The sequence below is a fragment of the Oncorhynchus kisutch genome, linkage group LG3, assembly GCF_002021735.2.
Source record: "Oncorhynchus kisutch isolate 150728-3 linkage group LG3, Okis_V2, whole genome shotgun sequence".
Lineage (NCBI taxonomy): Eukaryota > Metazoa > Chordata > Actinopteri > Salmoniformes > Salmonidae > Oncorhynchus > Oncorhynchus kisutch.
The window spans coordinates 24,839,472-24,856,207 of NC_034176.2; the positions used below are offsets into that span (position 1 = coordinate 24,839,472).

A 16,736-nucleotide genomic window follows, 5' to 3' on the forward strand; every position below is an offset into this window, starting at 1 on the left:
ATGTAAATGCAATGTAAATGAGATGTAAGTGGTTATGGGCAATTCCACGGAATCAGAATGACGTCGAGACGTTGATTCTTCACTTTAAAAGTACGCCAAACAAAAACCATTGCGAAGTTAAACAAACCATACAACTCTGTGCACAGGTACTACTTTTAACAATTTCCACAGAAAATGTTACAAAAACACATTCAATGGAAGAACAGTGCAGATGTAAAGTTTGGTAACAGAATGACGGTAAAATCTCCCCCTGTGACCACCTTTTCCAAAAGGTCTCTTAAATATCTACTCAGAATGAAGATTCAAAGATGTCTGCAGAAAGAATGGCTTTGACTTTGGAAAAATGTATTTTAGTTATTGTACAGTAAGTGAAGTGGATTAACACCCGGTAACAGAATTATATCACGGTCCCTGATCTGTACTATACAGAAATGCATAATTATGATTTTCATTCTGTTAATGGTGATGTATCTTAAGTAGGTACACAAAGGTATAAAAATAAAATATCCTCTTTTGCATATTTGGGTATTATTCTACACACTGGCTATTATTTAATGAGCTCTGCCGCTAAACAAGACCACATTTTGTTGGCTTGGACCAGACTAAATCTGAACAAATCATAGACTTCTATGTTTCACAATTTTGGACATAAAAGTACAGTACAGCACAGTAGAGTACAGTACTACATTAAAGTTCCATACAGTATAGTAAAGTACAATAGAGTAGAGTTAAGTACAGTAAATTATACTGTACTGTTCTCTACTGTACTAAACTCTACTCTAATGTACTGTACTGACCTATACTCTACTTTTCTTTATTGTGCTGTACTGTGCTGTCCAAACTTGTGAAACAGACGTCTATGATTGGTTCAGATTTGGACTGACTAAATTTCAACTACTATGGATGTCCGGTGTCGGATGGTGGAAACAGAGGGGGCTCATGGGTAGGTGTTACGGGGGAGAAGTTACACTACCGAGAGAGAGAGAGATGTTCCTGGGGCTGAGTTCCCAAACTTGTTCTACTATTGGGAAGCACAAGCACAAAGCAAAATGCAGTGCTATCTGGCCCTAAATTGACAGTACACCGTGGCTAACTATTTGACCATGATTACTGCTCAAAACCTTGACAAAGTACAGGCTCAGTGAGCCATTGAGAAGGGTCGACACAGGAAAACCTGGCTCCCTGTAGAGGAAAGGCTGTGCAACCACTGCACAGCAGCAGAACCTGAGTCGGAGCTACATTTCCTGACAAAATGTGAAATATATAAAACAATTAGATAGTGTCATTCCCAAAATTTTAAACCCTTATTCAAGGTTTCAAATACCTCTCTGATGAGAGTAGGCTACCCTTCCTGTTGTGGGAGGACGCAGAGAGCTGTGGGTTGGCAGCGCACTACATTGCTGCCTGCCAAGGGTTGAGGGACAGTGTCTGACAGACCAATCAACCTGCACATGTCCTCTACTGTATGCTTATTGTTATTGTTCAATGTATGGTTATTTTGACCCTTGGCTATTGTTGTTACTGTTGTCCCGTTGACAATTTTGATTCTTATTATTTTTATATTGTAAATGTCCAAAGTAAGCTTTGGCAATATGTACATTGTTACATCATGCCAATAAAGGGAGGGAGAGACAAAAACAGAGCGAGGGAGGAAGGGAGAGAGAGACAGAGAGACAGAGATGTAGAGACAGAGAGAGAGAGAGGGAGGGAGAGACAGGGAGAGGGGGAGGGAGAGACAGGGAGAGGGGGAGGGAGAGACAGAGAGAGAGAGAGGGAGGGAGAGACAGAGAGAGGGGGAGGGAGAGACAGAGAGAGAGGGAGGGAGAGACAGAGAGAGAGGGAGGGAGAGACAGAGAGAAAGGGAGGGAGGGAGAGACAGAGAGAGAGGGAGGGAGAGACAGAGAGAAAGGGAGGGAGGGAGAGACAGAGAGAGAGGGAGGGAGAGACAGAGAGAGAGACAGAGATGGAGAGACAGAGAGAGAGACAGAGAGAGAGACAGAGATGGAGAGACAGAGATGGAGAGACAGAGAGAGAGAGAGGGAGGGAGAGACAGAGAGAGAGGGAGATGGAGAGAGAGAGATATTGTCCAGACTTTCACATAAACCAAATAAAACATCATATAAATGTTGATATTAGTTTTCAGGGTTTGTTACTTTAAAATTATTATGTTTTTATGTATTTCTAATACGTTTTAAGACTTTTTCTGCTAGATATTTTCTAAGACCCCTTTTCCAATACGTCTTTGCGTATTCCCCATTTTTGGGATGGACAATGGTTGAAACAAGCATATATGGCTTAATCTTTCAAAAATATAGACTCTTGGCTTTCATTTGACACCAAATTTCATGTGCTTCTATGAACTTCACATGTTAGTGCTCATGGGGCTTTTTACATGAAAATGTCCATATGTTGTGCCAGCTGTCGTTATGTTACGCAGCAGTTTAGCTGTGAGTAGGTCGTGGTATCCGCTAGCTGGCCGGTGTATGTGTGCTGCAGGCCAGAGCAGAGGAGAGCCGCTAGTAAATCACCTCAGGGATCAGGCCTGAACCAATTCATAATTGATTCATTTGGAGTCGAACTGGGGGTATCCACTCAGAGGGCTTGACTGATTGTGCTGTTGGGACAGAACATCTGATGGATGCTCTCTAAACGTTGTTACCCAGAAATCAGGGGTCCTATTCAATCAAATCTGGTGTCCTGAATAAGTCAAATATGATAATTATTGTGTTGCTAGAATGTTTTATATGCATATAGAAAAAAGGTAAACAAAACAGTGTGATAGAAAAAGACACTCAAATGCATATCACTCGTCTGCTACAAAGGTTTTGGGTTGAATTGTTTGGACTTGTCTGTGGTGTGGTGAGACTGCATGCATAGGCTTCTTCTGATGCTACTGCTCTATCAGTGTCACTGTCGTAGTTAGGCCATTGATTGTCTTAATGAGAATGTAGTGCTGGCTGGGGAGAAGACTGACTGAGGAAGAGAGGAGAGGGGAGGGGATGGGAGGAGAGGAGTCTGCCTAGGGAGGAGAGGAAAGGAAAGGTGACTCTCCCTGGGGAGGAGGGTAGAGAAGAGGAGACTCTGACTGGGGAGGAGAGAAGAGGAGAGGAGACTGCCTAGGGAGGAGGAAGAGGGGACTCCTGAGGCAAGGCTGTATGTGTGATAGCTGCAAGGGACCAGTGGGGTGAACACGGGTTCACTCTGAGAGGGAAAGTACAGGCAGCACCCAAATTCACAAGTGCAACAGTAAGATCAAAGGATGAAAAAGAGAAAATCACATTTAAACCTAAGATAGGGTGGCACATGACTACATCTGACTCGAACTACCAATTTAGTAATAGCAACAGCTTTGTAAAAAGGTTGGGGTTCAGTTCCATAGAGCTTTTCTCAGTCAGCAGATTGTCACATTTTCCACCATAATTTGCAAATAAATTCATTAAAAACCCTACAATGTGATTTTCTGGATTTTTTTCTCATTTTGTCTGTCATAGTTGAAGTCTACCTATGATGAAAATTACAGGCCTCTCTCATCTTTTTAAGTGGGAGAACTTGCACAATTGGTGGCTGACTAAATACTTCCCCCCCCCAAGTCGGAAGTTTACATACACCTTAGCCAAATACATTTAAACTCAGTTTTTCATAATTCCTGACATTTAATCCTAGTAGAAATTCCCTGTCTTAGGTAAGTTAGGATCACCACTTTATTTTAAGAATGTGAAATGTCAGAATAATAGTAGAGAGAAGGATTAATTTAAGTTTTTATTTCTTTCATCACATTCCCAGTGGGTCAGAAGTTTACATACACTCAATTAGTAGCATTGCCTTTATATGGTTTAACTTGGGTCAAACGTTTCGGGTAGCCTTCCACAAGCTTCCCACAATAAATTGGGTGAATTTTGGCCCATTCCTCCTGACAGAGCTGGTGTAAGGCCTCCTTGCTCTACCCACAAATGTTCTATAGGATTGAGGTCAGGGCTTTGTGATGGCCACTCCAATGCCTTGACTTTGTTGTCCTTAAGCCATTTTGCCACAACTTTGGAAGTTGTTTGTTAACAAGACATTTTTGGAGTGGTTGAAAAAGGAGTTTTAATGACTCCAACCTAAGTGTATGTAAACTTCTGACTTCAACTGTATATACAGTACCAGTCAAAAGTTTGGACACATCTACTTATTCAATGTTTTTTCTTTATTTTTTAAACTATTTTCTACATTGTAGAATAATAGTGAAGACATCAAAACTACGAAATAACACATATGGAATCATGTAGTAACCATGTTGTAGCCACCCTTTGATGGACTGTTATATCTCTTTGCTTATTTCAGATGTTCTTGCCTTAATATGGACTTGGTCTTTTACCAAATAGGGCTATCTTCTGTGTACCACCCCTACCTTGTCACAACACAACTGATTGGCTCAAACGCATTAAGAAGGAAAGAAATTCCACAAATTAACTTTTAACAAGGCACACCTGTTAATTGAAATTCCAGGTGACTGCCTCATGAAACTGGTTGAGAGAATGCCAAGAGTGTGCAAAGCTGTCATCAAGGCAAAGGGTGGCTACTTTGAAGAATCTAAAATCTAAAATATATTTTAATTTGTTTAACACTTTTTTGGTTACTACATGACTCTATATGTGTTATTTCATAGTTGTGATGTCTTCACTATTATTCTACAATTTAGAAAATAGTACAAATAAAGAAAAACCCTTGAATGAGTAGGTGTGTCCAAACTTTTGACTGGTACTGTATATATCCTGGACTCTGATATTGCTCGTTCTGTTAATTATTTGAAATATTTTGTGTGTATTGTTAGTTATTACTGCACTGTTGGAGCTAGAAACAAAAGCAATGCTTTCCCTGCACCTGCGATAACATCTACAAAATATGTGTATGCGACCAATAACATTTTATTTGATCTGATTCTTGATTTGGTCCAAAGGTATTGCATGTCTTTCCTGAGGCTCCAGTCACAACAGAGAGATGAGGGGGATAGCTTTAGTTTGAACAGTCTGTTAGTGTCCCCTAGAGGTGGCACGTCACGCCAGGCCAGTGGAGGTGCATGATTATGGTGGTCTCTGGGGTCTGGCCAGAGTCTAGCTGAGGCAGCAGCGATTAGAGACAGGATTTGCATTGTAATGAAAAAGCTTATCTCTGCAGGTTCAATCTCTATGTCTGCCTGTCCCCAGCCAGCTCAATTTTGTTTATTTTCTGCCTGATCTGACTACTCTCTGCTAGAGTGTGCTGTGTTACTCCAACTATGAATGAAGCACATACGCATCCCTCTCATTGTCAAGTTAGCTTAGCATGTTTTGTTAGGCCTTTTTGATATGTGTAATGTAGCCTATAACATTGTCCTTGTTAGATGTTTGTGTAATGTAGCCTATAACAATGTCCTTGTTAGATGTTTGTGTAATGTAGCCTATAACAATGTCCTTGTTAGATGTTTCTCTCATATACTTACATTTGCACCAGGTGGAATTTCCAAACATATTAACCACACATGTATTTTAGTTGCTGTTCAAATTTGTGTCAGAAAGACTCTGAGATTCTTGTTGTGAGGTATGAGACAGATTTCATTTTAATATTGGCTAGTGTAATTGATTGATAGACTACTCCTTGCTTCCAATGGCAACCCAGAGGGACATGATACTTTAGACTAGAGCAGGACGTGTGTGATGTGAGAGACACAGGATCCAGTGTATGTTATTGTTCCTCTGTCTGTCCATGGTGATGAGCTGCAGCGTTGCCCTGTCTGTGTAAGGTGAATGGGACTAACTGGCCGTTGATTACAGCGTGGTATTGGCAGGGAGAGGAGCAGACACACGCTCTGCCAGTTTGCTGTTTGTGACACGCGCTCGGTTCCACAGCACTTTTAATTCTGACTATGATAATTGCCTGCTAATGTGATGTGGTGTTAAATGCTTTGTGTTTGTGTGGAGGGATTCATTGATTTGCAGGCACCGATCAAGTGGAATTTCAAACATAATTAGGAAGAAAAGCTCCCCCCCCCCCCCCCCCCACTGTGCTTCTGCGTGATCATTCTCATTTCTCAGCGGTTCATCCTAACACTTTGGTTGGTAGGCTGTCTTCAAGGCTGCAGTGTCTGTAAGGTGAAGTCTATGGGTTAGGTATAAGCCTTCTCTCCTCTCTACAGTCTCGGGTAGCCATGCTACACTTGTCCATGGAAAAGTCACAATGAGCAGGGGCACTGGGTAATAGCATAAAGAAGCTTCAATAAGCTGGATTGAATTAGCTTTGCCCTTGGCTAAAATGAATTAAAGAGGCAGACATGACATCGACTCCTAAATTGAGTCATTACAACTGCTGGACTCGAGCTAAATATGACATGTTCTTATTTCAGCAAGTAAATATTTACTAATCATGGGCCACAGTCCAGGATGAGCTCAGTACAAATGGTCCTCCACTGGAGCCTGCCTGAGCCAGAGATTCATATAAATATAGGTCTTGATATAGCGAGTCTATGACTTTATTCATTCTAATGAAGGTATATAGGGAGACCTACTCTTCAGTCCTGGCAATCACAGTTGATAGAATAATTTGTCCTTATGTTCCAGAAATACTATACTCTCACATCCTTTGCCTACATGCCTTGCTACTTACAGTGAGTCAGTGCTATTCTACCTTGCAACAAAATTGCACTCATGAATCATTCATGAACATATAATGTTCTAAACCACATTTCATGTTTACAGTGAATGTGGCCACTGACAAGCACATACGTATCTGATGATGAAGAACCAACTTTGACTTTCAGTCATGAAGTCAGTGTTGCTTAAATTTATGGAGCATTTATAGAGCAGAACGATTTATTCCCGAGGCTATTGCAGAGGTAAAAACAGAAAATGAGCAGCCGTGGGCTAAAACTGTACATGACTGATACACACTGTAAAGACGTGAGCCTGAAGGGGAGGGGTGATGTTGAGCACCAGTCCCTATGGTGGTTGAGTAAGGCCTGTGTGGCCTATCGGACAGGGGGCATGGGGCAGGGTAAGAAAAGCCTGGGTGAAGATGTCTGTTTGTGTTGCCGAGGTAGGCAAGCTGCCTCCTGTCAGGAGAAATAAACACTAATTGCCCGTTGGCTTTGGGTTGGAGATGTGCAGCTGGGGACGAGCAGCTAAACATACCCCTGCCTGTTCCCATGAGCAGAAGGCAAGCAGACAGACAAGCAGGCAGACATACAGGCACACAGCAACATGGAATTAGTATGAACTGCCAGAGGATAGCACCGACATGGACATCTTCCGGCCATTTTTACAAACGTCAGGGCGGGGGATGGAGTGACAGCAACACTGGGGAAGGTGAACTGCCAATAGCACCTTAGGGTGAGCTGCTCCACATGGACTAATCTCCCGTGGGCAGATTCTGCATGTAGCTGACCAAATTACGCAAGATTTTACTCCTGTGTTACAGAGATTACATATGGACTGCAGGGTTGGGCTCAATTCCATTTTAATTCCACTCAATTCAGAAAGTAAACCCAATTCTAATTCAAAATGTTCTACGCACACACACACACACGCACATGCACACACACACACACACACACACACACACACACACACACATACACACACACACACACACACACACACACACACACACACACACACACACACACACACACACACACACAAACACACACACACACACACACACACACACACACACACACACACACACACACACACACACACATACACATACAGACACACTCATGCTACACACACACATCATAACTGCTGCTACCAGACTCTTATTATCATTGCAAAATATTACACAATTTAACCACTTGCCCCCAATCCCCCTTCCCCAAAACACGTGTAAATATTGGACCATAAATTGTGCCTTCCTGTATTATACTTACTGTATGCTTAAAATGTTTATTCTATTCTACTGAGCCATTTACTTTAAGTTTGTATTCTTATCTTATCTTATTCCTTATTGTTGTTGCATTGTGGAGAAAGAACCTGCCAGTAAGCATTACGCTGTACGGTGTTATTTACCATGTGTATCCTGTACACACCACGAATAAAACCTGACCCTTGACACCTACAGAACCATCGTGTCCTCTGCTCTGAACACTGGGAGCGAATGTCACATATAAACACCAAAACTGCTGTTGTCATGTCACGGTTGTGCTGTGTTTCTGTCCCCAGCTAGCTAAAGCCAGGCTGTGTTCCCATAATGTTGGCAAGTCACCCTCTCCCATACATAGATGGCCTTTCCCCGCTGGCCTGCTCTGGCCAGTGATGTATGCACCCTGGATGACTGACAGGGGGGCTGTATTGAAGCCACCGGGCAGCCATTTTGGTACTCCTCCTTCATTATAAAGATTTTGGAAGCTGTATAAATGAACTTCATTTTTTTGCTTTTGACAAGATTATTCCATTACAGACACCTTAATGCATACTTATAAATTATATTATGTGAACTATATTATGTGATTCCTTAAAGTACTTTTTTAGAGAGTACTTATGTTACTGTCCCCATTTCAGGTAAAAAAAACATGAGCTGGCGCACACCCAGAACAATAGTTTGTGTGGAGGTGCTGACTAAAGGCGAATAAACTAGAAACTATCAAAATAAAGAAAGTCGCACACTCCATGTATAAACTCCCAGCATATTAATGGGTATTTACCAACGTTTCGTCATCACTGTGTCTTCCTCAGGGTAATGTCATGAATACTTGAACCAGGTTATGTAGACGCACAGGGCAATTAGTGTAACCAATGACAGTGGTGAGGGGTGTGTCATAATGATTAAGTTCATTAAAATTAGTGAAGCTGTTAAAAAATTGTATATGGCATATTAAATATATTATGCTATTATCATATAGAAGCATAATGGAATATTGTACATCATATTAGCGTCAACATACATTATTGTTTCATTCAATTTCACATAATAATTTTGTATTTCATTTTTGTTACATGTAATATTGGTTTAATCTTAATATATAATGAGCATCAACAACAGAGGGAACACATTAGGTGTACGCTAATAAGCTGTAAAAAGATTTTGTACATTTATAAGACTTCATAGAGGAAAATGTTGTTCATATGAAGGGCCTGAGATCAAAGTCAGTATTCAGACCACTAGGGGTCAATGTTTTTAGACAGGATATCCAGTTAACCTCCCTTTGTAGTAGTAGGATCTTGATGTTACCTCCTCTCCTTGGTAGAGCAACATGCTCAATGCCTGTGTATTTGAGGGAGGAGATGGGATGGTTAGCTTCAACAATGTGAGCTGATACTGGATAGTCAATGTTCTTACACCTGATTGAGCTGCGGTGTTCAGCTATGCGTTGTTTTAATTGTCTTTTCGTTTGTCCTACATAAGCTTTTCCACATGAACAGGTGATGAGATAGATTACTCCTGGGGTCTTGCATGAGATGATCCCCCTAACAGGGATCTTTCAATCTGTATGTGGGTGTCTGAAGAAAGATGTTTTTATCGTGCTATTGCACTGTGCCATGAGCCACATTTGTAGTTCCCATTTGGGATAGGTGTCAAGAGTGTCTGAGTGGGCTCAGGGGGCAGGTCAAATCTCACCAAACTATCTCCAATATTGCGACCATGCTTATAGACCACCAGTGGGGGTTCCTTGAAGAGATGTGCAATTTTTTTTGTCTGATTGCAGAATATGCCTGTGCTTTTTCAGGATTGCTTTCATTTTCTCCGAACCCTTGGGGTACTTGCAAAATACGGTTGCGTTGTTTTTAGTAATTCCCCTCTTGGTTTTTGAGATATTTTCATAATTGCAGCATCAATTGTTTTGTCTTTGTAGCCTCTCATTTTGAATTTATCTGTCATTTTTTTAGCATTGCTGTCAAAATCTGACTGGTGGCCACAGATTCGTTTAACCCTGCATAACTGGCTATATGGTAGACCATTCTGGAGGGGAAGGGGATGCATACTATCCGCACATAGCAAGGTATTGAGATCTGTGGGCTTTGTGTATAAGTCTGTGTGTAATGCATCATTCTCTTTGATAATGCATAAGTCCAGGTAGTTTATTCCTTTCTCATCAGTCTGCATGGTGAATTTGAGGTATTCAGAGCTCTCATTTAGTAGAGTATGGAATTCATTTAGTTCCTGCTGACTTCCTTCCCAGGGCACAAATACATCATCTATGTATCTCTTCCATAGGAGGATTTTAGAAAGTAAGGGGTGTGTCTCTGTTTTAAAAAGGAATTCTTCTTCAAATTGTCCCACATACAGGTTTGCATAGTTGGGGGAAAAAGGGGAGCTCATGGCTACACCCCGAATTTGAAGGAAAAAGTCTGACTAAAAGACAAAGTAGTTATGGGATAATACCAGTTCAGTAAGTTGTAAGATGCTATCTTTGGATGGAGCAAGGGTAGAGTCTCTCTGCTGAAGGAAGTATTGTAGCGCTGTCCCCACTTCAACCAAAAAATACAAAAAAACATGTTATTTTGTCCTTACATTTTTAATTGAAATTCTTTAGAATTCTATTCATTCCTATTCCTGGGGAGTACCAATATGGCCGACCAGTGGCTTCAAAGCCTCTAATTGACCAATACATAGCATCAGCAATCCAGGATTTATGTATACATCATTGGCCCTGGCTGAGTCGAGTTACAGCTCTTCCTCTAGTCTATGACACAGTAGCAGCATCTGGTTCCACCTGACTGAAGTCATGAATACTTAAAGCGGGCATTATTATTTCGAGCTAGCGCAACTGGCTTGGCAATAACAAGCAGTTTAGCTACAGCATCGCCTGCTAAGTGGTCCAACATGGAGAGAGGATGTTATTTTACCACGTTGGCAACTTATACTTGTGTGGGTTTGTAAGTATTAGGTTGAGTGAGTGTTGCGGTGTTACCTAGATGTATGTGGACGTTACCTTTGCCTTGTGTTGGAATGGAGGGAACTGCATGTAAACATGACTTGGACCATCTGTGTGTATTTGTAGTTCGCTTTCCTAATTTCATATCTCTGCCCCTACGCTCTGTATTATACAGTATGTTGCAGTTCATGTTTTACGGACAATATCTGCATGACGTAGAAAGCATGGTACAGGCATGACCTAGGACTATTCATGATAAACAAATAGGATTTGTACTTAGCCTACAGTAGGTCTTCATTGACAACTTGTTTCACTTTTGTTTTGATTTCTCCTTCAGTGAACCTTTGCTTTTGCTTGTGTGTCTGTGTGCTCGTGTGTGTTTGTACTTTGTGCTCTCTCCCCATGTGTGTGTATTTGCATGTCTAATCAGATCTCTGTAGAGCTGTATGTTTACTCAAGGTAGCCGCAGCAGATGTGCAGGTGGGCCAGTCTATACGCCATCCTGTTTATGCTGTCACTGGAGCCTTACTGGAGCGTCAGGCTCATCATTAGCCTAGCATCAGCAGCAGGACAGGTTGTTTTTCAACCCTGCCCACCTGCTATATAGTCCCGACCTGGGTTACTCTATAGCCCACTGGGCTGACATGTGGAAACTAACGTGGAGACTAGTCTAGCTATATGTCAGCGACACTCAACTTTAACATTAGTAAGGATTTGTCAAGGTTATACAGTATATGCCTATTTATAGGCAGGTCATAGCCATTTCTGACCATTGAAAAGAGGTACATGATGACTGTGATATGACTAGCTGGAGTAGTTCAGATGACCATGACAACGTTTTCAACTTATTTATTGTTTTCCTCCACAGCTCAGAAATGAAGTTGTGCCCCTCCACTTCCCAGATGTACCGCCCCAGTGTCAGTGTGTGGACAGACTACATCTTCTAGAGGACAACAACCGAGCCCTGAAACTCAAGCCTGGGACCTTCAGCCAACACAGGCTACAGCACAAACTCCTGGTGAGTCACTGACTCTCTATCTCTATCTATCTGAGGCTGCAGTGGTGGAGCATTATTTTGAGAGTGGCAAGAGGCTGCTGTCTTGGCAAGGCAAGGAAGTCGCCCATAGCAGTCAAACACAGGTTCTTCCCCCTTTGCTTCTCTGCTCTGGACTGTGAATCCTGAATTATTTTTCCTATTGCTAATTCTGCTAAAGATTTAAATAAGTTGACTGCCTGCTCGTCTGTCTGTTTGGAGAAAAAGGCTGAGGAATGAATTGAGGTCAGTCAGAGACACAGCTTGAATGGTCATTCCTGAAGTCACTGCTGCTGATGGACAAAGCTCTAAGATGTTGTGCCTTTGTCTAAAATAAAATAATCTCTGCAAAAACTATTTTCAAGAAAGTCAAGGGTATAGATGTACTGTATATCCATCTCCTTATTTAACCAACAGTTTCCCGCCCTGCCAAGTGGAAGCTGCAGTAGCCAACTACACTATCCATGCTACTGGCCTGGTATGCAGCCAAGCCATGAGGACTAAACCGGTTGTTAGGGGAGGGGGGCAGGCATGTTAGGTCTCCTCCAGGCCTCAAGCTGATCCTAGGCTGTGTCTTCACAGTGGAGACTGCTTGTAATTCCCCAGGCTTCCCCAGATGTCCTCCCGGGGTCCAATATGAGTGAGCTGCATCGATTAGCTCTCAGGGCGCTGCTTGTGTTGAGTGGATCGGGATGAGCCGTTTGTGTATGTGTGTGTGCGTGCACATGTGTGTGTGTAGGGAGTTTGGGATGAGATGTACTGTGTGTGTAGGGGGCTGTCTCTCCTAGAATCTGAGCGGAAGACAAGAGGAAGACAGGATGGAAAGTAACCTCACGCTGAACTCAACAAGCTGCATGGCCTGCTTTGGGAGTAATCTGGTTGATGTTAACAACTGTTGCTGTACTGTTTCTTTGAAATATTGAACGACAGCTGGATTGAACGACAGCCTGATTATTTAAAAGAAACAGTACAGCAACAGTTATTAACATCAACCAAATTACTCCCAAAGCAGGATGTTTGTACTATCTAGGGTTGCAAAGGGGTTTGGTATTTTACTGGAAACTTTCTAAGTTTACCAACAAACTACCATAAATTTGGTAACTTTCAAGGAATTTATATTATGTATCACAAAAAATCTATTGGCCCTTTTGGGTAATTCAGATTATCACAGGTGTCTGTAATTATCTCTGGCCCTCTGTGCGGCCTTATCACATGTAAAATATATAAAATAATCAAATAAGATGATTTTAAAATTAAAAATAGAATGACAAAGCTGTAAAACATCCTAAATATAAACCATCAACTTATAGTGAAGACCTTTAGCGTTTAATATGAGGGTTTCAGCATAAAATATCCTTTAGATTTTTTTTTACTTGTCAAAATGTCTTTGTTTTAAATGACTTGGTGCCAAACTGGTGGCAGTTGTGAAACAGGTCAATAGTTGGAAGAGTTGCAGAGTTAATTGAAAATAATGCCATTGTTGATGAGATTATTATTTTCATTAATTAGGCAATTTTCTCTTGAACCATATGGTCTATCCACAAGAAAATGATGGACAATATGGACACAGATATAAGCAATGAATACTATATAAATCATTTTATTAAAGTATAAACTACCAAAGTTACCATAGATTGCAATAGTATTCCAGTTACATAAAAGTAGATAATATTCTGGTAACTTTGCAAGCGTAGTACTATCAGTCGGATTTCTCTGGTTGTAATATTCCACCACTTGGATGTCCTGAATGGGAATAGATAAAAGGTCTGCACAGCTTTCAAGGTTATTTACAATCATGGATGGTGAATGTAATAGTGTTTGTATCACACATTGAATGATATCCTCATGGCTTGCAGTCGGAAAGCTTCAGGCTAAGGGTGTGAGGTCGAGGTTTCTGTAAGTGTTTGTTTGCAAAGACAGGAAGGCGTGAATTGTATGTATTATTGTAACTCTCAGCTAGTTCGTCACTGGGTTATATCTGATGCTTAGCCTTTCAAATGAAGAGTCTGCCAGGCCTTTCCACCATTCTGCTGTCAGCTATCTAGTCCCACTGCTGAATCACTTAGGCCTAACCTGAATTAGTTTGAACTCATTTTTGGCCCAAGAATAATGTATGTTCACTTGAAAACTTATTTTCATCCTAGCGCCTCCCCAGCTAACACATTTGGTTCCTTAGAAGTTGTGGAAACTTACGTTTTTGGTTTCCCATTGGTTCCATTGGAACGGAATGTATATGTTTTTAAATAACATTTTTAGAATGTACTTTGAACGTTACTATGGTTTTCTTGTGGTTTTGATGTAAATGTTTCTTCATGTTCTGAGAACATGACTTTAAATAGGAAAACCATGAGGAAACCTGCAGAAACTGTTATGATGAAGTACTGAAATTCCCACAGAAGAAAGTTGTTTCTTAATGTTCTCGGAACAATTTGAGAACATTACTTTAAATAGAACCATGAGGAAACCTGTAAGAAACCTTATGCTGAAGCACTGAAACTCCCACTTAAAAACACATGGTTCTCAGAACATTATGTGCTAGCTGGGTGTCCTGCACCATTCTCAGAATGTTGTGAGAAGGTTGTATGCAAAATAACCATAGGACAACCATGCTCTAAGAAACATATGATTATCAGAATGCTAGCTGGGTCTAACAATGTAGATTTTTGGCCAATATTATAAAAGGTGTGATGCTAAACACAACCTTTAGCCACAATATATAATCTACTGCTAGATTGAGGAAGAATGACCAGCAGGCTATTAGCTGCCAGCTGTTGTCTTATGTCCTGTCATGGAGATGTGGTCAGAAGAGCTCTGGTCACACAAACCCCTGGCCCCTGTACCTGGCAGTTGCTTGGAAATGTGTGCTTCTAAAGTCAACTTACGTCCTATCATGCCATTAAGTTGTTGTTTTGCATTGCTCAGTCAACAGAGAAATGGGATGGGAGGAACGGAAGGTGACGGGGAGGGATGTTAGTCCCCTGAAGTGGAAAAAATACGCAGATTATGGGTTCTGAAATGATTGTCTTGGCATCGGTAATTACTGATATATGATGCTCCCGTGGAAGACTGAGTGAATTGGTAATGAAAAACTGACAGAGCCTGAGGTACCTCCGTAGCAAGCCCCATTAGCCCTAAACTCTGTTATCTTCTGATGGAGATAGCCTACAATCAGCAAAGCCGCAGACGTCATGTAAGCCAAGGTACCACTATCACTCTTCATGTACATGGCTGTCTTACCACAAAACATTCCTGTCTTGCTAAATGAAAGCTCGATAAGGAAGGAGTACGTTTTCTCTTGGACCACTGGTGTTTCTGAACTCTGCATGCTATCAGTGGTCTCCTCCTTTTTACAGTAAAGACAGTCGTTGTGAGTCCCCTTCCCACTGTTCTCCTAGTCTGCTGTGGCTGTATGATACGACTGCTAGGCTCTGTATCTATGTCCCTGTGGTTACTTCCTCCTCTCGGATTGGTCGGTCATCTATTCCACAGCGTTCTGATCCATAGCCCAAGACTGTCTCTTTCTCAGTCTCACTCTGATAGCACCACTACTTCTCACAGTCACGTTCATCATCAACCTCTGAATAACTCCCCATGATAAAACAACAGTTAGGAACGCAACAACAATATATGACTCCTGTCTAAAGGGAATCCTGTTGTTTACAGTAGAGTTGCAAAGCTGTAGAATACGGGAACAGAGGATGGTGAAAGTGCTGGCACCACTGCTCTGCTCAGGCAGTGACACAGCCTGAAGGTGTGTGTGTGTGTGTTTCTGCTCTTCCTGTGCCATGCTGCTCTGCATTTATTCCCTCTGATCTTGTTTTATTGCTGCATCAGAACTTACACAAACACACACAGGAGGAAACCTGCAGAAAACAGGCATATTCCGATGGGGGTGAGGCGATGATGATTCTGCACAATCCTCACAAAAACAGACACCTACCTCTGTGTGTGTGTGTGTGTGTGTGTGTGTGTGTGTGTGTGTGTGAGTTTTTTGTTTTACTATCCTTGTGGGGACCAGAAACCCTCACAAGGATTTTTTATTTATTTTTTATGTCACCTTTATTTAACAAGGTAGGCCAGTTGAGAACAAGTTCTCATTTACAACTGCGACCTGGCCAAGATAAAGCAAAGCAGTGTGACACAGACAACAACACAGAGTTACACATGGAATAAACAATAAACAAGTCAATAACACAATAAACAAGTCAGTGACACAGTTGAAAAAAGAAAGTCTATATACAGTGTGTGCAAAAGGCATGGAGGAGGTAGGCAATAAATAGGCCATAGGAGCGAAGAATTACAATTTAGCAGATTAACACTGGAGTGATAAATGAGCAGATGATGATGTGCAAGTAGAAATACTGGTGCGCAAAATAGCAGAAAAGTCAATAAAACCAGTATGGGGATGAGGTAGGCAGATTGGGTGGGCAATTTACAGATGGACTATGTACAGCTGCAGTGATCAGTTAGCTGCTCAGATAGCGGATGTTTAAAGTTGGTGAGGGAAATATAAGTCTCCAGCTTCAGCGATGTTTGCAATTCGTTCCAGTCACTGCCAGCAGAGAACTGGAAGGAAAGGCGGCCAGATGAGGTGTTGGCTTTGGGGATGATCAGTGAGATATACCTGCTGGATCGTGTGCTACTGTTGTTATCGTGACCAGTGAACTGAGATAAGGCAGAGCTTTACCTAGCATAGACTTATAGATGACCTGGAGCCAGTGGGTCTGGCGACGAATATGTAGTGAGGGCCAGCCGACTAGAGCATACAGGTCGCAGTGGTGGTTGATAAAACAAGGACATTTCGGACAAGTGGGGATATTTCACCGGTCCCCACAAGGAAAAAGGCTATTTTATGCTTGGGGTTTAGGTTTA

At 41.7% G+C, this 16,736-nt stretch overlaps 1 protein-coding gene across 3 annotated transcripts in view; it reads left to right on the forward strand.

The window, feature by feature from the left end:
* Window positions 1-16,736, forward strand: part of LOC109871853 (RIMS-binding protein 2) — a 146,657-nt gene that overhangs the window by 3,426 nt on the left and 126,495 nt on the right. For all 3 annotated transcript variants that reach the window (XR_004208644.1, XM_031819586.1, XM_031819585.1), the window contains exon 2: window positions 11,700-11,849. The gene's annotated coding sequence lies outside the window, so the exon portion shown is untranslated. The remainder of the gene's footprint in view (window positions 1-11,699; window positions 11,850-16,736) is intronic.